The sequence below is a fragment of the Prionailurus viverrinus genome, chromosome A1 (genome assembly GCF_022837055.1).
Source record: "Prionailurus viverrinus isolate Anna chromosome A1, UM_Priviv_1.0, whole genome shotgun sequence".
Taxonomy (NCBI): Eukaryota; Metazoa; Chordata; class Mammalia; order Carnivora; family Felidae; genus Prionailurus; species Prionailurus viverrinus.
The window spans coordinates 58830510-58854510 of NC_062561.1; the positions used below are offsets into that span (position 1 = coordinate 58830510).

The window sequence follows — 24001 nt, forward strand, 5'->3', positions numbered from 1 at the left end:
TTTTAAATATGCATTTCCTTCACAAAATTATAGCATTTTATGATTATTTCCAATACATTTTGTTAACATTTATATCAATGGACATATATATGTCATTCTTTGTAATGTCTATCATATTTGAAGAGAATTTTTCACATTTCCATTTGATATTTTTTATCATTCTTATTTAATTATTAAAGACCTATTTAGGGTTCTTGTACATGATTCATATATATAAATACATGTGAATATACAGAATATATACATGAATTAAATATATATGCATTTATATACAGTACCTTTGTGTGTATTTAAATCATATCAAGACATTGAAATCAACTAAAATATTAACAGATTTTTGATATACCTGTGAATTCTTCAAACATCAAGAAATGTAATTCCTTTACTGCATTTCTTCCTTTTTGTTATGTTTATAAATATATGTCCTTTTCATTTATTTCTTAAGTGCTATATTTACTATCTAAGTTCATGAAGCTCTTGTAATTCCATAGAACATTTGGAAGAAAAAAAAAAGAAATAGCCCAAATAATTTCAAATCCAAATACTTGTTGATCTTCACTTAAATACAAGTATTCTACTTGTATATTCAGTTTTATATAAAAATCTAAATGGTGAATAGAAGTTTTAGACTTGTATGCGTGGACAGATGATGAATAAAATTATACCATAGGTGGCTGTGACAGATTACAAATTTCCTATTACTTGAAGTCAATTATAGACTTGAATGTTATGTGCAAAATTTGTGGACTGAACGTGAAAATATAACCTATATAACAGTAAGAAACTGATGAAGCATTTTTCTCTTCTTGAAAACCCTCCATGTTGGCTTTCTCATAATACAGGAATCTCAAAGTAGTTAGATATCTTCCATTATGTCCTGCTTTCCCCAAGTAAAGCTTCCAAGAGACTAAGGCAGAAGGAACTGGGTTTCTTATAATCTTATAATCAGAAAGATCAACCCATCTTTGCTGCACTACATTGCTTACATCAGGGTTAGCCCAAGTTTAAATAATGAAGGGTATTTACATCTTTGGATATGATGGTTCATTGGACTTGGTTCATTGGAAATTTGGTTCATTGGACTTGGAGGGTCATCTTATCAACTAACTACCATGATGGCAACCAAATTAAAACATTTATAAAGATCTAATCTTTTAAAAATTGTTTGATATTAGAAAAAAGTGCAATCCAACAAAATCTAAATGATTATATTAGGATGGCAATTACCAACATTCCAGTGGGTATTAAAATATAAACTCATTTGGAAAGTTTATACATTAATCTCCTCATTTTGTCACTAATTCATCCTGCTAAATCTACAGAGTTGCTATGAAAATAAGGAACTTCTCAGCAGACACAGTAAATCTGTTTTACAGTTCAGTCAGGTAGCCGATGATTTCCAGCTCTTTATCTACTATGTGACACAGAACACTGGGACATCAGTCAGTCATTTTCCAGGGAGAATTTAAAATGTGCAAAGCTATGTTCCCTGAAGAAGTGATGATTCTGCCCATAAAAATTCCTGTGGACTTCTTATGAGATGCAGGAAGATCCTCTATTTGGGCAAGCTTATTTAGATTTTAACACAATTGGTGATGTATTTCAATATTTTTTTTCAATGAATAAAGCAAAATTGTTGCATTCCAAGCATCATCAAAATTGTTCAATCTACATTTTAGCATTAACTACCTCCTCCCAAAATGATTGTTCTAAAAGTTAATTCTTAGGTGAATTTTCTAAAGGAAATCATAATTATGCTTAAATTATTTCCCCATTGATAGTGTTAAAGAGAAAAAAATCAGTGAAGCTCATTAAAGATGATAAATCAGACTTTATTTGGGATCTTCATAATAGATATAAGGGTTACTGTAATGGGATTATATAGTGGGGGAGAGAGAATGAGCTCAACTCTGAATACACCATGAGCAAATGCTGAATACAACATTTATAGCTAAGCCACAAGAGGGGAAAATTAGTAAGAGGAAACATCAAGGGTAAGGAGGAGATCTGGCTAAACTGATGTAACAGGATTCTAACTGAAGACAGACCAGGGTGATCAGACATCACCTGGAGGATGATGATGGAGGATGAAAAATCTAATCTAATGTTGAGGGAGATAAGATATGGAGGGTGGGAGTTTCTGGTTATTATTTTTTTTATTATGAAATTTATTGTCAAATTGTTTTCCATACAACACCCAGTGCTCATCCCAACAGGTGCCCTCCTCAATGCCCATCACCCACCCTCCCCTCCCTCCCACCCCCCATCAACCCTCAGTTTGTTCTCAGTTTTTATGAGTCTCTTATGCTTTGGTCCCCTCCCTCTCCAACTTTTGTTTTGTTTTGTTTTCCTTCCACTCCCCCATGGTCTTCTGTTAAGTTTCTCAGGATCCACATGAGAGTGAAAACATATGGTATCTGTCTTTCTCTGCCTGACTTATTTCACTTAGCATAACACTCTCCAGTTCCATCCACGTTGCTACAAAAGGCCATATTTCATTCTTTCTCATTGCCAAGTAGTATTCCATTGTGTATATAAGCCACAATCTTTATCCACTCATCAGTTGAAGGACACTTAGGCTCTTTCCAGAATTTGGCTATTGTTGAAAGTGCTGCACATTGGGGCACAAGTGTCCCTATGCATCAGCACTCCTGTATCCCTTGGGTAAATTCCTAGCAGTGCTATTGCTGGGTCATAGGGTAGATCTATTTTTAATTTTTTGAGGAAACTCCACACTGTTTTCCAGAGTGGCTGCACCAGTTTGCATTCCTACCAACAGTGCAAGAGGGTTCCCATTTCTCCACATCCTCTCCAGCATCTACAGTCTCCTGATTTGTTCATTTTAGCCACTCTTACTGCAGGAGGTGGTATCTCAGTGTGGTTTTGATTTGTATTTCTCTGATGAGGAGTGACGTTGAGCATCTTTTCATGTGCCTGTTGGCCATCTGGATGTCTTCTTTAGAGAAGTGTCTATTCATGTTTTTGGTCCATTTCTTCACTGGATTATTTGTTTTTTTGGGTGTGGAGTTTGGTGAGTTCTTTATAGATTTTGGATACTAGCCCTTTGTCCGATATGTCATTTACAAATATCTTTTCCCATTCCGTTGGTTGTCTTTTAGTTTTGTTGATTGTTTCCTTTGCAGTACAGAAGCTTTTTATCTTCATGAGGTCCCAATAGTTCATTTTTGCTTTTAATTCCCTTTGCCTTTGGAGATGTGTCAAGTAAGAAATTGCTGCGGCTGAGGTTAGAGAGGTTTTTTCCTGCTTTCTCCTGTAAGGTTTCCTGTCTCACATTCAGGTCCTTTATCCATTTTAAGTTTGTTTTTGTGAATAGTGTAAGAAAGTGGTCTAGTTTCATTTTTCTGTGTGTTGCTGTCCAGTTCTCCCAGCACCATTTGTTAAAGAGACTGTCTTTTTCCATTGGATATTCTTTCCTGCTGTGTCAAAGATTAGTTGGCCATACTTTCGTGGGTCGAATTCTGGAGTCTCTATTCTATTCCATTGGTCTATGTGTTTGTTTTTGTGCCAATACCATGCTGTCTTGATGATTATAGCTTTGTAGTAGAAGCTAAAGTCTGGGATTGTAATGCCTCCTGCTTTGGTCTTCTTCTTCAATATTACTTTGGCTATTCAGGGTCTTTTGTGGTTCCACACGAATTTTAGGATTGCTTGTTCTAGCTTTGAGAAGAATGCTGTTGAATTTTCTGGTTAAATGGACTTAACAGGGTTCTTCATAAAACTTTTACAAGGAAGTACATAGATGGACATAGAAGTATTTCAAGAACTGACTAAAGAAGTTTGGTCAAACAAACAAAAACTCTGTCAATAGTCACTGAGAATCTTCGCCCCACCCACCCCTCAGGCTAGTTCATGGGTTAGCCTATCTTTGAAAGAGGATTAGTAATCTAGTTACCTCTGCTCTAATCTGGCTCTAATGATCTTAACCACCTAACTGCATGGTTTATCTTGCTGTCAGGCCTATTCAGCAGTATTAATTAATTAATTACAGATATGATAGATTCCCTGGAATATTTCATTCTAAAACTAAACTTCGACCTGGATCTTTAAGAATCAACTTTAGTGTGATGTTTTTTTAAGGAATAATAAGTTTTCCGACATGCAATAGACCAGCATGATGGTGTCTGGAATACTTACTACCCCATATCAGAGATACTGTATGCAGCTGTTTTCACTAAAATTACACTGTCCCAAACTTTTAAGGCTCCTATTTGAAAGGCATTTTATCCAAATTTTATAACACTATGTGTTTCACAAGTTGCAAGTCTATATTATCCAACTAATGGCTTTAATTAGAAAAAGACAGACGTTAGACACGTATGTCAAAAAATAAAAGTAATTTTATTAGATTACTTTCAGTTTTTGTTTACTTTTCTTGGAATCTGTATAGGCATGATTAGTTAAAAATTAAGCTATCAGATTGAAAAAAAAAGATCTATAGTCATTCAATATCTGTGCTTTAGTCCTTATTGGCAAAACAAAGCTGATGGAAATAATCTTATAAATGCTTCAAAAGGCTTCTTTTGATCAAAATAGGATTTCCTTCAGGCATACATTCTCTTTCACCTATTTATTAAATATCTGGCATCATAGTTAGACCAATGGCATAGAAATAGCTTCCATCAAAATAAAAAAAAAGATGATTGTGCATTTGGATAAGAACAGGCTAATTATGCTGCTAAATAATCACTGTAAAGACATAATCTAAAATTAACTGTTCTAGAAGTGAAGTTATTTTTTTGAATATAAATATGTACCTTGAAAATAATTTTATGTGATAATTATATAATATAACATAGACCACGATTTTTATGTAGGTAATATATCACTCACTCATTTCAAGTGTGTAAGTCAATGTATATTTTATTTTATTTTATTTTTTTCTAGTAAATTTAGCAGGTTGTGCAAATATTATGTTAAATCAGTTTTATAACATTTCTATCACCACAATAAGATCCTTCATGCTCATTTACTGTTAATATTTGTCCCAGCTCCCCAACCACTCACCCTAGGCAACCACTATAGGTTTGAGTTTAATCTCTATATAGATTTGGGTTTTCATGATATTTTATTTTTATTTTTTATTTTTCAATATTTATTTATTTTTAAGAGACAGAAAGAGACAGTGTGTGAGTAGGGGAGGGGCAGAGACAGAGGGAGACACAGAATCCGAAGCAAGCTCCAAGTTCTGAGTTGTCAGCATAGAGCCTGACCTGTGGCTCCAACTTGCAAACAGTGGGGCTCTGACCTGAGCTGAGGTTGGATGCTTAATCGATTGAGCCACCCAGGTGCCCCTCATAATATTTTTAATAAATTAAACCATATTATAGATGATATCTTGTGATTGACTCCTTTCATTTAGCACAATGTTTTTGAGGTTTGTTCATAGCTCTTCTAAATCATGCTGCTAAGAACATTAGTGTACTTATCTTCATGCGGATGTATGTTCTGAGTCTCTTGGGTATATACCTAGGAGTGGAATTGCTGCATCATATGGTAAATTTATATTTCCTTTTTAAGAGTATGTTTTCCATGCATATGAACATGAATCGTAACATGATTTCACCACTTCACATTCTCACCAGAAAAGTATGAAGATTCCCATTTTTCTACATCTTTGTCAGTGTTTGCTATCATCTGCCTTTTACTTTATAGTCATTCTGTTGGGTGAGAAATGACATATTATTGTGGTTTTAATTTGCTAGAAAATAGTCAGCAAACATGGAATCTAAGACAGTGTAGCACTTTGGGCACAAAGGAAAAATGGCTTGGTGTGGGCCTGTGTGGCTGGGGTGACAACAGACTTCAGCCCATAGAAAGTCTACATTCTCAATGCATGAAAAGGTAGACTAGTGTCATGGACTCTCAGTCTAAAGTTCTCTTTTGGCCAGCAAAAGAGCGGACACAGGATTAAAGTGAGAGATGGCTAATGTTCCGGGAAAAGACAAGAGCCCCGAATAAGGGTCCTTGCCCCATATTTATTAAGATCAGAAGGCTTACAAACATGGCAATGGACGTGCACAAAGGGACAAAGAAACTGTGAACATTAACTTTGGGATGTGAGGGAAAAGGGGGATTTTGAAGATATACAGTGTTTGGGGTTTGGGTCAATATAAAACAAAATCCTGGTACTGGGCAGATGGGTAGATGGTCGTTAATGGCAGACAGGAGGTGTAGTGCCTATTTATCTTAGCTAGCCTAGGGGATGTGACAGATACGGAATAACCTCAGGGTTAACAAGGCACCTTTTCCTCACCATCATTGCTCTGGGCTGCTTTGCCTGCAGCTCAGTGGTCCACAGTCCAATTCACCAATTTACCTATCTTGGCCCTATCTTCCTGTGAAAGCAGCTTTTCTGCTATAGTACTAAATTGGGGGTGCTTCCACCCTGAATATCTAATCTTGTTTATTTCATATACCTATGTATTGGGCACATTTGCACCCATTTCTATTTTGGGCCTTTGCCCTTCCCTCTGTATTCTAGGGGCTCTGTACCCCCTTTCTATTTTGGGGTGCCTCTGCACCTACCTATTATTGAGGTGCCTTTGCACATCCCTATTCTCAGGGTGCCAATCTGGTTAACCCAAACTCTGGTGTGAACATTCTATGGCTTTGTATTTCTTTATACCTTGTTAACCCATTGTTGTAAGCCCGGGGGGATTCCTAAGCTTATTCCCCACAGACTAGAACAAAAGCGAATTTATCAATTAAAAGAGCCTATAAAGAAAAATGTCTGCCTCTGTCATGACCTCAACAAAGAATATTAATGATAAGAAGCTAATATTAATACCAGTAACAAAAATAAGACTGCTTTTAAGTGATCTTGAGGTTTGAATTTCTATTATCTAGACGATTTGGGCAATCACAGTGTGGGAAATGATTTAAAATGGTCATAGTTTGATAGTGTTTCTGACACCCAGAAGAAGCAAAAACAAAATTTCTCCCAGGAAGTCATGTTCTATTCAGGCTAAGTATTTTCCACAGATAATATTCAGCCAACTATAAGCTATAAGAAAAAAATTTCAAGTTCCATGAGCAACTCACTACAGAAAAAAAAAAAAAAAGAGGAAAAGCTTTAGACCCCATGGCTTTTATATATTGAAATTATGAAATGTATATTACAAAATAAACCCTTAATGCATTTAAGAAATTTAAAAATGGAATAAAATAAGCAATAGAAAAAGTGTTAAACTAACAAGAAAATATATTTTTATCCTTTTTTTTTTATTTTTTGGAGGGATATTTTTGAACCAAATGGAGCCTCTATCTGTATTCCAAACCCCAGTAAGCCTCTTTCCCCATTTTGCACCAGAGTGTCAACCTGCTCTGAATTTCATCTTTGCTCACAATTTTACTGTGGCTTCAGTTTCTTATTTTCCTTCTCTATTTGCTATCAGGGAGTACTGGAGATTTGTTTCCTCTCTAGAACATTTAGCTATGCATGTAAAATTTTATTTATTGTGTTTATAAAACATCTAGGCAATACAGTAAGAGGATCTTTGAAAAATATCTCACCTGTCATATTCCTGGAAGTGGAAGTCTCATAATATTTTGACATATTTGAGTAAACTCTACAATACCTTTTGAAGGAATGGCATTTTATTTGTCTTTAACATCCATAACAATAAAACTTATTTTGTTTATCTTTCATAGAGTAAAATTGCTAAAAGTGTTTATTTATTATAATGTTCTATAACTATACACTTGTTAATTTTCTACAAATCTCACAAAGATTCTGTTGTTATTTGTGAAAATACAGTATTATTCCACTCTTTTTATTCTTATCTCTTTTATTTATTTTACTTTTTCATGTAAGTTTTTTTAATACAACCACTTTAGAAAACTGTATCTGTATGATACAGTCTCTTAAAGCTGAATTAATTAATATCCTACAACATAGCAATTCCATTTCTGGTATAAACCAATGGAATGCATAATGTCTACCAAAGTGCTGTACTCAAACAGTACATTATTTGTCTGAAAATGGGTCATGTTTCAGTTAGCAGTCTGAGACAAAAGAAGAACAGAAACTTATATATCATGTTGACATTATTACAATGTCCAATAAAAAAGCATGAGCAATGAACTAAACAGTGTGTTTAGGGGGCGCCTGGGTGGCGCAGTCAGTTGAGCGTCCGACTTCAGCCAGGTCACGATCTCGCGGTCCGTGAGTTGGAGCCCCGCGTCATGTTCTGGGCTGATGGCTCAGAGCCTGGAGCCTGTTTCCAATTCTGTGTCTCCCTCTCTCTCTGCCCCTCCCCCGTTCATGCTCTGTCTCTCTCTGTCCCAAAAATAAATAAACGTTGAAAAAAAAAATAAAAAATAAATAAAAATAAACAGTGTGTTTAGCAATCTAGTCAAAATTCCAAATTATAAAACATTAATCAAATGCATGAAAGTTGAGATGGTTATGACCTACTGGTTAAATGTGCTTACTCATTATCTAAAAAACTCTGTTTGGATGTATAATTGTGAGAAGTACATTTTTATTTTTATGTATTAAATGCCAATAAAAGTTTATTTTTAAGTTATTAAAATTTATAGCAACAAATGATATAATCAGGACTGTATCTAACAGATCACATGGAATATGTTTGTGGGATAATATATACTCTTAGTAAAGAACATTGCAAAGGACCTAAATAAATGGAAAAGTATGAAATATAAAGAATCACAATGGTAAATAGGTTTATTCTACTCAAATTTATCTTCAGAGTCAATGAAATCCAAACTTGAAAGTTTTATGAAATTTGACTAACATTTAAGCATTTATATGGAAACAAGGACAAAAACAGAGAAGATATATCTGAAGAAGAAAAATTGTGTATGAAAAGTTGCTCTACAGGATATGCAAATATTCTGAGGCAAAAGAATGAAGACAGTGTGATAGCAGTGCTGAAGAGAGACCTAGAGACTGACCTACACATATATTAAAAGCTTGATTTATGGCTAGGGAATATCAGTGAGGAACAGATTGTTTAGGTGAAACCTTATGTCCTGACAATTTATCGATATGAAATCAATTGTTTCTCATCTTTACATCATATTTAAAAGCCTCAAATAAGAAAAATAAAAAGCATTAACCTTTTGTGAGAAGAAATATAAAGCAATACATTTTTTACCTTGGCAAGTACAATGTTGTAACAAGCCAAAAAATAATAAAAAGGCTATTCCTTAAAGGAAAGGTACAATAAATTCAACTATATTAAAATTAAATTTTGTTTTCACCAAAGAAAACAACACCTGGAAGAATGTATATGAAACGAGTCTAATGACCAAATGATTGTATTCTATCATACATGCATTAGTAGAGTGAGGACTATGCAGCAAAAACAGAGAACTTAATATTCAGACTTAATGCATTGAAAGTTGTAATACTTTTTGTTTCAGTGCAGAGTGGCCTTGATCTGTGGTAGCAGTAGCAGTGTGTGTGTGTGTGTGTGTGTGTGTGTGTGTGTGTGTGTCTGCTGATGATGGAGGGGAGGGATAGGTGAATGTGGGGAGGGACTTTGTCTCACACCATTAGTCAGGAAAGAATCTTCAACCTGCCTTTTCCAAGGTTGTGGCCAGGTCTTCATCCCGATTTTCAGGAGGGAGAAGTACTGGGGTGAGTGTACATTGAAAGCTTTTATGCATTTGTCCTGGAAGTGGCACACATCATTTCCATTCACATTCCAAGCTGCATAATATATTTTGTTGCAAGAGACTGAGAAATAAAACCTAGCTTGAGCCAGAAAGTAAAAAGAAACGCATTTTGGTAAACAGCTAGTAGATCCTCCTATAATAAATAAACAACTCACATAACCAATAGGAAGAAAATCACCCCATAGAAAAATAAATAGCTGAAAATCCATACACACATTTCAGAGAAATGCAAAAGAACTGTGAATAAACTCATGGAAAGAAATTCAACATCATCAATGATTAAGGATACACAAAACCAAACCAAATATAAGAAAATATTTTATACATTGTGGTCAGATATTAGAATGACTATTAATGCCAACTGAGGATAAGCTATGGATAGATTATAAATTATGTTGTAAACTAATTTCAGACAGAGAACAATCTGGCAATGTCTGACAAAAACAAGATCCGTATATGGCATAACAATTCCACTTCATAACATATACCTCATTATGCACACTGGGGAAATATACCAAAATACCCATATAATAGCATATATAAAAGTGAGCACCTAAAAACAATTCAAATGTACATAAACAGAAGAATGGATAATGGATAATGGTACATTGACATAATGAATTTTACCACAGTGGAATGAATAAACTATTTCTAAGAAATAAACATGGGTGAATTCAGAAAATAAAACTGAATGACATAGAACTCTTATATAAGATTGTCCATCATGGGATACTGTTCATGTAAAGTTTAAAATTAAAACTTAAAATCATATTGTCTATTATACATAAATGTATATATAAGACATAATATATAACTTAATATATAGTAAAATATGTAATTATAATACAGAATATAATTACACTATAGAATATATATACACGTTCATTTAAATATATATGACTTAAATGAAAACCAGTGAATGTTGAACACAGAAGTCAAATAGTGCTTATCCACACTGGAAATAAAGAAGGACCTGATCCCCAAAAGAAGGTATGGATCATGATCATAATTTTTATTACCCTCTTCTTAAATGGGGTTGTGAATAGAGTCATTCACTTCATTTTTTAAAAAGTTGTATATATGTACTTAATATAACATACATTTCCTTTTATATAAATGATATGTCAAAATAATCTTTAAAAATTTTTATTACAATAATCTTTAAAATTGATTACCTACGATTATCTGCATTCAGGAAGAGAAACAGATGATCACTTGACTCTCCTTGAATCTCAAAAATACATATCTAAATAAAGTTTGATCTAATTAAGCAATCATTTTCAGGGCCTGATGCTTGGCATTAAGTTCTTTCACTCTTTTGTTGCCTTTTTTATGCTTTTATGGAAATCCTAAGTGCTTTATTGACACATATATTTTTGGAAGTCCGTTATTCCATTTTCTATCACCCTGCTCTATTTGCTATTTCATATTTTATGATATTTTATGTTCTTAATGGAAATATATTTAAATATCACTTGTTTCTGTATATATATTCTTTGATATAATAGGAATTACAGGAAAGTTTGCATGTATTGCATACATATAGTCACTTTAAAAATATGACTATGATACAATATTCTTATTTGCTCATATTTTTAAGCATTGTACTTACATTTCAAAGAGTAGTTTAATAAAAACATTGCTCAAATTAATCAAGCAATATTATTAAAATTGATGAACATAATTTTTCAATATGTAAAAATTTAGCACTGTTCATGCCTAATGAAGTTGCTGCAAAAAGTACATCCTTGTTTATTTCACTCTTAGTTTAAGTGATTGAATTCATATGGAACAGGAAAATAGAAAGGAAGGAAGAAAGCAGGAGCAAAGAAGGCAATTTGCAGAATATGAGAGTGTTATTGAACTTAATAAAACTTTAATGACTATTCCTCTGATTCTAAGAGGAAAAATATATATAAAGTGATTCATTGCTAAAATTTACATTGAAAATAAAGTATTCTGTCCATCTTTAGTGATTAGTAATCTATTCTTTTCCTCTGTGATAGTTTTGAATGAGATATGTAATCACAATGCCTAGAATTGTTATTTCTATTCTTAAGAGTGGAGAGACTGTCTCGTAAATTTATCACCAATAATATTTTGTACAAACAGTAAACGTGGCCAATAAACCTGTGTGTGTGTGTGTGTGTGTTGTGTGTGTGTATGTGTGTGTGTGATGGGGATTATTTCATGAATTTAGAAAGTCAGATCCAATAAAATTCATGTATACATTTTATAAGATATGTTATACTATTGATGAGAATTAAACTTTGAAATTAAGTTCCCTAAATTAATTATGGCTTAATTAGGAAATTAAGTTCCCTAAATTAATTAAGTATAACCATGTTGACAGATCACAAGGCTACGTACTTTCTGAGAGCAGGTATGCTATCTCTCCCTAGAGTTTTTGCTCCTTCCCACCATAAAATTATGACCATTAAAATCATCCTTATGAAAATAATACAGGTAACTTAAATTGCATGTCTTTTATGAAATTAGTGATTTTGAACACAGCAGGATAAAACAATGGAACAGGAAATTTTCATTAAGTGAGAATAAAAAAGTAATCTTGATGTTTGAAACCAGTGGACAAGATTGAGCAGTGAAAATGTTAAACAGAAGGAATAAATAGTCAAAACAAAGTTCTGACTATTGCACAACATATGTATGACTAGCTTCCTGTGAAGCAGAATAATGCATTATAAACACAGGCTTACTAATTAATTCTTGAAAAGTAAACTGAGTGAAAGAATTTGGGTTCCCATCATTTCTGAAATTCTCAAGAGTGCCTACATTCAAATAGGACTGCTTTAACAAAAATTCTGATCAGGTCGCAGCCCCACTCAGTAACCTTCACCTGTCAATAATTGCATATAGAAAAATGACCACCCTCCTATCTGGCCCTGAAAACCTTTCATAATATGCTTCTCCTCCACCTATAGCATGTTATATTCCATTTCTTCCTTCACAGTCTCTGTCTTTCAGCCAGTTAAAAACTCTTTTTTCATACAGGCCCAATCCTTTCCTCTCTCTGTGTCTTGCCTGAAATTGTTTACTTTTCTAAGAATAACCTAAGTACCTCAGTTGCTTGCCAAATTCCATTCATATTTACTTCAGAAATTGTTACTTCAGAAATAAGGCCCAGTTCAAGTGCCTTGTGATATTTTTACTAATTTGTCTTCCCAGAATATCCATAGCACTGTATCTGTGCTCACCCTGAGGGACAGATCTATTTACATCTTTTTCTCTAGCTGTTTATACTGATGAGATATTTTTTCTCCTTTTCAAGATGGAAAATTTCAGGATATTATAATCTTCATTAAATCTCTTTCTCTTTCTCCATATATGTGTGTGTGTGTGTGTGTGTGTGTGTGTGTGTGTGTGTGTGTGTATGTGTTTGTATCCGTATCCCAGTTCTGGACCATAAATAAGAAGCATTAAGGCTAGACATAGCTAGAGCGAGGGGAGACTACAAGGCTCTAGGAGAAGCTGTGCATTAAGCTCTGTGCTGTATTCTACATTATGGCACAGCAGTGATTATATACATTATCCATACCAGAACATCTAAGTGTACTATACAGAGTCCCTGTGGCCAAAGCATAGTATAAAGGGGCCCAGAAATTTATATAGGCCATAGTGATGAGACCATGGCTCCTGAAACTGATCAACCAACAGAGATCAGGGGATAGAGCAAAAAGTCAAGTAATTTAAAAACTTAAAGAGAAAAAAAAAGAAGAAAAAAAATGAGATCCACAGACTTAGCCAGCACAATAGATTCAATGGCTCAACTGGGCCAGCTGCGTTCCTGTGCAAACGCCCAGATCAGACCACATCACCTAGAAGAAGGCCTCAAAAATAGCATAAAAACCTGCACATGTGTATGCAAACAAAATAAGCTTCATTCATTTCCTCCAAGTATCATTAGACAGTCTGAACATGGAGCAGCTATGTCTCATGGTCAGAATGGCAAGAGAGGAAATGTGAAAAACTGAGCATTGATCCAAGGAAAACTGGGTTATTCAAAAATGAGTTACTAGTCAAAAGAATCTAAAAATGGTGTTATTTCAGAAAGTTATGCTCCCCCAAATTTGATAATTTAGACCGATAGAAATTAAAGAGGAGCATTTTTATTGCATATTTGAGTTGTGCCATGAATTAATGTTTGTTGTTCTGCTATACTAGCAAAAATAATTTAATATCATTATTGAACAAAAAACATTTTCTTTTTAATGAGATTAAGAAAAGTTAGCAAAAAGAGTCCTTGAATAAAAGTATGAAATATTTTTTTAATTCAGTTAAACCTGTGAAAAATGTCAACAGCCATCTTTTAATTTACAGATTTTTTTTGTGTATGTGTGTATGAATATTAGAAATCCATATTCACTCAAAATAAGGGTAGTAAATAAAAATTGAGGCTTATTCATAAATCCATTTTATGCCCATTTACAATGATGTGTTGATGAATTGTCTATACTTTTAGAATCATTAACCAGGGACTTTGCAGAGTATTAATGGGTAAATATAGCACTTAACATCTACTACCAGCTCAAAGGAAAAAACAAAGAGTTCTATTTTCCACCTTCAGAATTGTCTTGATTAATGTTCTGTTTCTTTCTCCTTTGTGTCATGGAGAATTAGCAGATAACATATCCTACTTCGCAAAGAAAACAGAAACTGTGTAAAGTGATTTCCCTCAAAGACACATTATTTTTACTTTATTACTTCCCAACTGTAACTGAGATTTTCCATTTTCTACTCCAATGAGGGCATTTTTAAGTATATTAAAAATAATAATTGTCAAAATCACAAAGTCTGTCTTATTCCTCTGTGGCTTTGGGTTGCATTGGCCCATCTCCTTCTTCTTATTGCTCCAGAGACAACATACTCTATGTTTTGAACTTCACAATTTAAAATATGCATTTTTGCTAGTTTTCTGTCATTATTTCCTTTCTTCTCATTCTCTTCATTTTTCTCAGTGAGCTGCCATGATTTAATTTTGGATCTATATGTGATGGATTTTTTAATCTACTTTTCCAGACCAAACGCCTTCCAAATCCCTAGAATATGTGCAATTGATTATTGGATATTTTCATTTGGTTGTCTTACACAGATATCTCAAACTCAGTGTCTAAATCTGTGATCATCATATATCATGCAAATGGACTCTTTCCCTGTATAACCTACTTGGTAAATATATTTTTGGAGCTCACTCTCAAATTTTCCTCTTGTTAAACTCTCATGTCCATTAATAACTAATGGATAACTATATATGATGGCAATATCATAATCATAGCTATACATGATGACTTCTAAATAACTCTGTATTATATCATAATTTCTCCATCCCCACTCTCCTGTCATTAATTTGGTACCTGTTATTACTGATTATGGTAACTAATGATGAAGAGGAAGAGGAGGGGAAAAGGTATTGTAACCTTCAAAATTGTAAATCTGACTTTTTCCCAATTTACAATGCCTCTTTTATACCTTCTTCTATTTGAAATCTTGTTTCTTTCATTAGAATACACTTTGCCGGGGTGCCTGGGTGGCGCAGTCGGTTAAGCGTCCGACTTCAGCCAGGTCACGATCTCGCGGTCCGTGAGTTCGAGCCCCGCGTGGGGCTCTGGGCTGATGGCTCAGAGCCTGGAGCCTGTTTCCGATTCTGTGTCTCCCTCTCTCTCTGCCCCTCCCCCGTTCATGCTCTGTCTCTCTCTGTCCCAAAAATAAATAAACGTTGAAAAAAAAATTTTTTAAAAAAAAAAGAATACACTTTGCCTTCTTCTCCCTTTCTTAATTGGATTATTCTTACTTAATATTCAAAATCGAGTATGAATTTTTTCATATAACAATATTAGGGAAGATTAATGTATTTGAAATTATTTCATTTGTTCAAAGAGTAAATTTATTGGACCACCACTTTATGCCTAGAACCATAAAAGGGCACTGAGGATATAGCTTTGAAAAATCTCTGTCCTCCCAGAGTTTACAACCTAAGTTTCCTGCCATTTTGTTGTGCTTAACATATACTAGATATTGTGTTAAGTCCTTTCAATGTATCATTTAACCTCCAGACAAACCCATGAAAGAGGTACAATCATTAATGATTATTATCCTTATTTTGCAGATTAAAAAGCTGAGTCACACAGATAGTGACAAATTCTAAACTCAACTTAAATGCTCCCTTTTCATCACTATATTAGGACTATTCAATAAAAACATTACAAATGTACTTGATTGCCACAAGTAAGTCAAACTTTAAGATGAGGATGTTCAGAGGCAGCATTTACAAACAACTGGGGAAAAAATTGTACATTGATTTTAAAATAAATTGATATGTGAGAGATCATGAGGAATTCCTTGATTTCACATAATTCAGTTCATAAGCCTTATTGAATATCAAAGATCTGGATGTTTTTTATTCAAAGAAATCTATAGCCTAGTGGGAGAGAAATACAAATGGAAAAAGAAGCAAGAGATAAATAAATTGCAATGTAATTATGACTATACTATGTTTATAATAGTGCATGTTAGAAACAAAAAAGAAAGTGAAATAAATTCTCACAAATAGATCAGGAAGCATTCTACAAAACAGGTGTCTTTAGGGGCGCCTGGGTGGCTCAGTTGGTGAAGCGGCCCACTTCGGCTCAGGTCATGATCTCGTGGTCCATGAGTTCGAGCCCTGCGTGGGGCTTTGTGCTGACTGACAGCTCAGAGCCTGGAGCCTGTTTCAGATTCTGTGTCTCCCTCTCTCTGACCCTCCCCCATTCATGCTCTGTCTCTCTCTGTCTCAAAAATAAATAAACATTAAAAAAAAAAAAGGTGTCTTTAGAGACTGGTCTTGAAGACAAATAAGGACTAAACAAAACAGTTAAAAATATTTCACACTGAGGAAAACAGAAGTGTAAAAATGAAAACTGTATGTTCAAAAATAATAAGTAGACATATTTCAGATCGAATGAAGATGACACTGGTGTGTTATAAAGATAAAAATTAGGCTGGAACTCAGCAGTGAAGGTCTTTTGGTGCTGAAATAAGAAATTTGAATTTCATTCGCAGCACTGGGTGGTTTCTTGACATCATGTCAGAAAATGGCATGTTTTTCAAATGTACTTAAATATATCCTTGACCAACCTGGTGTTTCCAAAGAGAAAAATCATGCACAGATTGAGGATTCTACCAGATTAACTCAAGGAGCCCTGAATATTGCCTGGACTTCAGGCAGTGAATACAGTTCATTAAATTCTGCCTCAAGGGTTGTTGAAATTGTGTCTAAAGATGTTAAAGCAATACAGCATGCCAAAGTAAACGATGAATTCAGTTTTAGTCAATGCAGTTCCCATTTTTAAAATGTCAAAATACTGTTGAATTCAATGGGAAAAATACCATTGTACAAGCAGAAATTATACTTAATTAATAATAATGATGATAATGTTAAAGGCATATGTGTTATATGTACAGGTATGGATATTTAATTATATCTTCTTTTCTCTATTTAAATTTGGTGAATTCCCTTAAGCCTTGTAAGCCATTATAAAATGGGTGAAATTTTTTTCCTATCTTAAAAATGTTGTTTGTAGTCGTTAAATGGAATACCGTATATAAAGGACTTACTACAGTAAGTGGTAAGTAATACATAATATTATTTTATTAGTTATAGTAAAAATAACATTTAATACAATAGAAACTAGTAATATAAATTTACCTTATGGGCTATATCTCATCAGTTATTTTAAATTGATGTTTATAATTGTTTTTCTCTTGCGGAAAGAAGAATGAGTAGGATGGGGTGATACAGCTGGAACTAGTAAGTTTAGGACATGAGTGAAAAATGCTCTTTTAAATCTTGAGGAAAAGAGCTAATGAAAATAATATCTACAGTCAATACCACATCGTGTCACTTATAGAACTGAAAAGTCTGCATATCCAGTGTGAAGATTCTTTATGACACAGTTTTCATTTTTAAAGTTATACATTTCTTGATATTTCAGCTTCATATGTTCTATGTTGCTAATGTGACTTGTAAACTCAAATTTCATAACCACTGAAAGAATAATCTACATGAAAAGAACAACGTAATTACTTTCAGTTCATGTGCATGCATAACTCAGGGTATAATTTCTCTGCATTATAATCTAAAGTTATGTTTTCTAGTTAAAAATATAACTAAAACTAAAATTTGTTTTGATTGGACAAGACCCAAATGCCTGTCTTCTTTAGGAACTGTTATATAAACAAGGATACATGCTCTGCCATGACAGCATTACAGAAAAGTGTGAAGTCCTGCTGGTATGAGGTTCCCTTCATCCTTTATGTCAGAAGCCCTTTACTTTCTTTTAATGATCACTAATCCATTGCTTTAGGAATCTTCCTTAGACTCACTTTTATGTGTTTCACACTAATCTCAGACACAATTCATTCATCAGGATCCATTTTCCATGCAAAAGTTTGCTTTGTGCTTATGGTGATGAAAGATTGTGAGTTACAGAGTAAATTATATATTTCCTGAAAATGAGTTAATAGCTAATGCTGTGCCTTAAAAACAACACAAAATGTTTTCTAGTCATGCACAGCTCAATTAAAACAGTGTTGTTAGAATGAGCTTACTCCTGTAACTTTGGCATGATGGGTAAGGTATTCTTATGCAACTATCAGTTTTTCACAACACCTTTTCTACTCTGCTTAACTGTCACAGGGCCCATCTGCTACATGTTTGTAGCTGACTGATGCCGGCACTGTATGTGGGGAACGTATTCTGTCCATTATTGCCAAAATGTGTGGGTCTCAATGCTTTCTCTGCCTGCACACTCTTTATACACAATCCACTTCCATCAGTAACATTTCACGTTACACTTCCATTGGAACTGAGAGATGACATTAATGTTCCTCCTGCAAAAAAGAAGGGAGAAAGGAGAAAGGCATGTATGTGTAATTTGAAAAAGACCTTCTGGAGATTCTTACACACTGGATGGCAAGTCAGGTCCTCATGAGAATTATTGTTACTATTCCTACTGTCACAGCCATCAACATTTTAGCACAAGGAAACCTTCAAAATATTTACTCTGAACAGAAACTTTTCAAGAGAAATGGAACTAATAAATGGTGTGAAATGCTTAGAAGTATGACCATTAATGGTATGAAAGAAACTGTGAAATAAACATGCTTAAAAAGAAGAACACTGAGAAAATAACATGCTTTGACTCCCCCTCCCTCCGACTGTGTTTCATGTTTAAATTATTGAGACTATCATTTCTAAAATCATACACTCCCAGGGGATGGATAATGGAGCTTGACAGAAGCTTAGGAAATTGTCTCTGTAGCACCCTGCCCGTAGGCAGCTCATGTCTAACCATCTGGGGTGGTTCAGTGTCTGTGCTTCTCTGTGGGACCTCAGCACACAGACACAGAACTGACACTGGAGCTGTCACACCCTGACTTCCCAGGAGTTTTTCAATCACCCAACAGAAACCTGTTATGTATTAACAGAATTTTAACTCATTTTTTTTCTGTTTTGATGTTTGAAGACTGCAAAAGAATAAGCACACACACACACACACACACACACAGAGTTGTTGAGTGTGGTTCATTAGAAAATATTAAACATATTCAAAAGAGAATTAATTATTCAATTAACTAGGATACTTTTAAACAACTTGGTGGTGGAGTTTGGGGTTTATATTTTATATGCTTGATGTCTTAATGTCATAAACTGTTTTTTAAATATCCAGAAATTGGCCTTGCTTGAATAATTTACTTTATATTTGAACAGTGTAGTTTTGTATACATTTTTAACATTCTTAATTTTTCTTTAGCATCTTATAGGAAACAAAACATTTTTGTGACATTGTTAAGAAAATATAATTACAATCAGCTGTAGAAGAAAATAATTTTTTACGTACATACGATTCTTGCACAAAATTCCATGAGATTAGTGGGAATCCCTTGGCTTTTCTATCAGTTTATTGAACCAAAACGATAGCTTCTGTTTCTGAGCTGAAAAATATACATTCTCAGTAAGGTTATTTCTCTGATGAAAATGCAATGGGAAACAAGAAAGCCACTGTTCAGCCATCACCTTTGCTTTGGCAATCTGGGTACTTTGTTTCTAATCTGTAAAAGTGCTTTGAATTGTTCATCCTTCAGCATAGCTGCTATGCTAAAATGGGATAATCACAGCCTGAAATACATCTTTTGCTTTCCACTCTGTTCCTTATTTTCTACTTTTTAGAGATCAGCTACTGCTATGATAATCATGCATGTCTGGAACTAGAGGCAATTTTTAAAACTGCAACTTTTGTTTAGATAAACTGATTTCAGAGAATGACAGTAACTTTGAATGGCCTTGCAAATAACTACCAAAAATTTACCAGTTCCCAAAAGGTTACAGTCCCTTCTCTTCTAGAGAGAAAGAAGCTGTAAAATAAAAAGCATCCACAATAGCAGACTAATAAGCCAGTATCAATTCGTTTTTGGCTAGACTTCCAGGAAAATGTCAAAATGAATTTGATTATATACTGTATTAAAAAATTTTGGAGATTAATAATCTGAGTGACAATATAATAAAGTCTTTTTCTCAAGTGAGTGTTCTGTACATATGCATAGTGAACAGCAGGTTTCTATCTTCTCTGCTTATAAAATCGTAGAAATAAAAAAAAAACAGTTTCAGTGTGATAAGTTTATGATAAAAATGAGGTTAAATTTCCTGACAACAGTTGTTAAAATAATAGGATCCCCAGGAAATGTGTTAAATTGCCTTTGAAGATATTTTAAGTTAAGATTTCTGGTGCATGTGTTTTTGAACATGTGTTCCTCTATTCTATAAAATGTCTCCTACTTTTTTCTTTCTTTAATAAATGCTTAAAGCCTGTTAACAAAAGTACATCTTCATAAGTCTTTCCATCGTTGTTACTGTTTGGGAACCAAATAGAGATATACAAAGTAGGACAATATAGTACTGCTTCCTGCATAAAGTAATTTTCTAGAACACTAACAACAAAACAACAGCAAAAAGACAAACTACAGAAATGTTTACCTTGTTCCTGAACAATCATCCTAAACTTGAAACTCTCTCAATGCCATACAAAGGTATAAGATTTTATCATTATTATAACATTTGTATAATGATGCTATACATTTAGAATCGGACTTAACACAATTATAACTATGAAAATAGTTGTCTTCTGTTCTAGTTCCTCAACAGAAGGATGGGCTATTAGATATAAAAGGGACATGAAATACTATCTAAGCTAGGATGTCTTAATATGTGGTCCTAGAATCATCTATATTAGAATGACCTAGAGGAGCCTGGGTGGCTCAGTCAGTTGAGCGACCAACTTTTGGTTTCGGATCAGGTCATGATCTCACAGTTCATGAATTCAAGCCCTGCATAGGGCTCTGCTCTGATAGTGCAGAGCCTGTTTGGAATTCTCCATCTCTCCCTTTCTCTCTGCCCCTCCCATGCTCTCTTAAAATAAATAAACTTAAAAAAAAAAAAAAAGAATTACCTGGAACAGTTTTTTTTTACAGAAGTCCTAAATTGTAATGACTAGCAACTTTGATGGTATATCTTATGAATCTAAATTTCTAGAAATAAGTATTTCAGCTGAATTAGATTCTTGTTAACCTTAACAATCATTTAAGGATTATTGATACATTACTAAGAATCTAGATGACGCACAGTAGGCTCTAAGGATACAAAGATGAATGAGGCGTCCAGTTTTGAAAATATAATCTTACATTGCCTCAAATCAACAAATGCCAAGATTGGGGTGCCTGGGTGGCTCAGTCAGTTAAGCAGCTGACTCTTGGTTTTGGCTCAGGTCATGATCTTGTGGTTCATGAGTTTGAACCCCACATTGGGTTCTGTGCTGTCAGAATCCCTCTTTGGGATTCTCTTTCCCTCTCTCTTGCCCCCTCCTTGTCTCTCTCTCTCTCTCTCTCTCTCTCTCTCTCTCTCGCTTTCTCTCTCAAAATAAATAAATAAACTTAAAAAAATAACAAATGCAATGATATAAATGAAATATTTCTAACAACATGTATTGCATATGGAGAAAATATATCAAAGTAAAACTTCCTGGAAGAATTGATATCAGTTCAAAGCTGGGGCAGCATAAGAAAATCATTAATGAAGGTGAACAGGAAAAGAAGTATTAACATAAGAGTCTATAAGGTGTGTGGGGGAAATTTAAGACAATGTCATATTATTGCATTATACATCTTGAGGGATGCAACTATTAGGTGATGGCTGTTTGTGATTGATTGTTCTTAAGTTTTGTGTTCTCAGATTTGAGCGCACTGACTCTGGGTTAAGTTTGGTTTGCCATGTAGGCTCCCAGGGCACCAGAGCCACCTCAGTTAACTGGCCTCCTAGTTTAATTATTTTGACAGACCATAGACTTGGAAACTTGTTTGAGTATAGATGTGGTAGTTCAAGTGGGAGATGAGGAGATCACAGGTTGAAAGGATAGAAATTAAAGAATGGGACTGAATATAGTAGAGCCATAAAACACTGGAACTTTAAAATTATCAGAATGTATAGGATGAAGTATAGGGAGAAATTTAGCATGGCCAACAGGTTAAACATATATCGACCAATTAAGAAAATAATATGTTTAACTTCCAACTCTGCAATGGATTGCCAATTCAACTTTAGTAATACAACTACAACTCTCAAAGGCTTTTTTTTAAATTGCTACTTATCTTCACAAAACTGAAGATGGAAATAGTCACTGGATGCCATATGCAAAAAAAAAATGGAAGTGAACATTTTTGGGAGTTGATAAGTATAGCCAATATGTGTGACTCACGCTGCAGTTCTATTAAGTGACATAAACAGTAGATTAACGAATACTGAATCATTTTTCCTAGAGCAAACACAGGGTTAGGTTCCTGTGGGCTCCAGTCTCAGTATTTTCATCAAATGATCAATACAGAACTTTGTTTTATATTAATTTCTGCTTTAAAATACCTCAACTATATACGTATATAGTTGATTCATTAAAATTGAAGCCAGGGCGAGACCCTGGGTGGCTCAGTTGGTTAAGTGTCTGACTTCGGCTAGGGTCATGATCTCCAGTTTTGTGAATTTGAGCCCCACGTTGGTCTCTATACTGACAGCACAGAGCATGGAGCTCCCTACAAATTCTCTGTCTCTCTCTCTCTCTCTCTCTCTCTCTCTCTCTGTCTCAAAAACAAATAAGCATTTAAAAAGTATATTGAAGTCATGGCTACCAGCACTATAACTCATGTCTGATGGAAGCTTATCTAACATACCTATTTTCTTCATAAGATTCACCATAGCCTTCTTGGGCTGAAGAACACTAAACAGCACTTCAGTACTATGTTTGGTGGCCATTTTAACCAGCAAAACTACATACATTAAAAAAAAATGCGAACTAAAATGCCCCAAAACATAGCACTAAATACATCCTGAAGAAGACACTTGTGAGATCTGAAATAAGAGGGCCGAATCTTGCCTTGTGTGACTTAAGCAGGGAATGTGTGGCACAGGCAACTCAAATTTTTTGCCACCCTGTATGTGTCCCTGAGTGACCGTGAAAGTACCTCAACTATTTATTTTGCGTTACCAATAAATTTTAGCAAATAAGAGAACTCACAATTGTGAAATCCACAAATAATGACAATTAATCACACTATGCAAAATGTTTGGTAAAAGTGCTGGGACTGAGGCGATGATTGGAAAATGGAATAATCTCTTGAATGGAAATTAATTAATGAGAGTATCAAATTCCAGTGTTGTTTGATTTCCTACATTCCTGGGTAGGTTAAAAAAAGAAGGGTGAAATAGTGATAAAAAATTAAAAATGCAAAAAAAATCATGAAAATATAAAATTTATCTTAGTGATCTTAACTTTACATACCTTTACTCTTAGGCTAAATTAATTTGTTAAATATAAATGAAAATGAAAAAAAATTTCTTTCACTTACCAAAAAACATTTAAACATTAGAGTTTAATACATTATTAATTAGTGTGTTAAAATGCCCTAATTTTATTAAAAATACAAAAAGAAAGCAAAACTTAATTTAATAATGTTTTTTTCTTTGTTACAATATATAGGTAGTTTTGAAGAATTTTTATTACTGTTGCTTATGTTTTTCTTGCATCTTTTAGAGGTAATTATAAAATTCTAATTTGATATAGTAAAAGAAATGAAATAACTATATAATTTTCCCTCCTTTTTTTTTCTTCATTTTAGAAGTAGATTAATAACATTTTCAATTCATTTTTGTAATTTCAGTTACCAGATTAAAAAATTATATAGCAAAATTTAGCAAATATAGCAAAAATGGGCATAGTATGATAGTAATCTTTTTATTTTC

General features: G+C 33.9%; 1 long non-coding RNA gene across 3 annotated transcripts in view; it reads left to right on the forward strand.

The window, feature by feature from the left end:
• The window catches only part of LOC125175566 (uncharacterized), a 547675-nt gene that overhangs the window by 358437 nt on the left and 165237 nt on the right, over positions 1-24001 (forward strand). The window lies entirely within an intron of this gene.